Genomic DNA, 2288 nt, shown 5'->3' with positions numbered 1-2288 from the left:
CCTGTAGGATTTTCGAGCGAGATCGTTGCCAGTGCCCCTGGACTGGCTTGTGCGGGTGGCACATAAAAGACACCATTTCGAGCGTGGCCGTTTTCGTGCGGGTGACACGTAAAAGCACCCACTACACTCTGAGTAGTTGGCGTTAGGAAGGGCATCCAGCTGTAGAAACTCTGCCAAATCAGACTGGAGCCTGGTGTTGCCATCCGGTTTCACCAGTCCTCAGTCAAATCGTCCAACCCATGCTAGCATGGAAAGCGGACGTTAAACGATGATGATGATGATGATGATGATGTACATATAAATACACACACACACACAGACATTTACTAGGTTATGTCTTAATTAGGACAACTATAAGTCATTTGTTTCACTATCTTGGTCAATTTGTAAAGTTTGTTCAGAGAAAGATTTAAAATAATCCTTTCTACTATAGGCACAAGGCCTGAAATTTGGGGGAGGGGGACAGTCGATTACATCAACCCCAGTACTGAACTGGTACTTAATTTATCAACCCCGAAAGGATGAAAGGCAAAGTTGACCTCAGCAGAATTTGATCATTTTGTCCAGCATGCCAATGATTCTGCCAGCTCACTGCCTTAGAGAGATTTAAAATAATGGCAAGCTTTTAAAAATCATCATCAACATTCATCATCATCATCTAGGATTTAACAAAATATTGTAGTTGTTCATTAGAAAACCAATCATGTGAGGGCCATTTCTTGTTTTTGTAAATTTTTGCAAGTAGGTCTAAAACACTAGAAGGTAGCAGCTGCTGAAAATGTGAAAGAGGAAAGAGGTAAAGTATAAAGACTGATTAAGTGAGGGAGAACAGAGTTAAACAGGGACAAAGGAAAGAATAGGAAAAAAGAAAGGGAATAAAGAGTGACAGTATAGAGAGAAAAGAAACAGAGGGAGAGAGAATGGAAGTAGCAAAAGAAAAGAACTAATATTGATAAGAGTGAAAGTGAACAACTAGCAAAAGTTAAGACAGGCATTCAGAAAGACAAACAGAGTGTAATATAAATCAGGTAAATAGTTGCTATTTGGCAGATGTTACAAGAAACAAAAACTAATACAATAAAAGCTATAATTCAACAATTTTATTTGTAAAAAATAATTGAGATTTATATTTGATCATATTAGTTTGTTTTTTCCTTCCTCAGTTCATATGATATAACAACAATGCATTGTTCAATAAATAAATTGTATTTGTTACACCAACGTTGTTTAATAGTAAGAAAAATGAATAACAATGTTAACATTTTCAAGTCCAAACACAACAGCTACTCAAATTTCATGTCTGACATGCAAAATTCCCTCACTATTTATACCTAGTTCCATCAGATCTTTATTCAGTCAGCATATATTTCCATACATCTTTTCTTCATTAAGGTATTACTTTGGAGTTTTGACTAGGTACTCCATACCATAAAATATGAATTTAATAGGAAATTTGCAATGAAAGATAAAAGAAATGTGTTTGTAAATATTTTTCTTCTTACTACACACATTATTCAAGCAGCATTTCTCATTTTCTTTTCCTTTCTTGGTTCTAAGTCCTGCTGTTTTATCCTTTTGATAATATAAACACATTTATTCATATATATCAGAGTTGTAACAAAAGGAGACAAGGGGTCATCACCAAACCAAGCAGAGGGAACCTTCAATATGCCACAAATTCAATAAATACACAAGCATGTGTGTACACACACACACACAAGTCTTGATGTGAAAATTGGAGTTGAAACAGGTATGTTTTGGAAGCATTATTCTACCAATAAAAAGACATGATGCAATGGTTATAGTTAACTAATTTAGCTAACCTATTGATTATGACTGATTGCACATCCAGCAATTCAATCAACTCAATAACCAACTTACTGAATTAGCATGCAAAGTGGTTGAATATTTCACAAACACTTGTATCTTTAACATAATTCTGAAGTACTACCAGCATGACAGTTTGAGAAGGTTGCACTTGAAGTTATTGGTACAGTTCATCTGTCTACACAATTTCACTAACAAAACTTGAGGTGACGCAGGACTATGGTAAAGGCACTTGCCAAGGATTCCACACAATGCAACTGAACCCGAAAACTCATAATTGCGAAGCAAACTTAGCCATTCTTTACTTATATATATATATCACATTAATTTCATACCATATATATATATCATTAATTTCATACCATATATATATATCATTAATTTCATACCATATATATATATCATTAATTTCATACCATATATATATATCATTAATTTCATACCATATATACATATATATA

This window comes from Octopus bimaculoides, chromosome 10 (genome assembly GCF_001194135.2).
Source record: "Octopus bimaculoides isolate UCB-OBI-ISO-001 chromosome 10, ASM119413v2, whole genome shotgun sequence".
Lineage (NCBI taxonomy): Eukaryota > Metazoa > Mollusca > Cephalopoda > Octopoda > Octopodidae > Octopus > Octopus bimaculoides.
Note: the sequence above shows the minus strand (reverse complement) of the source record.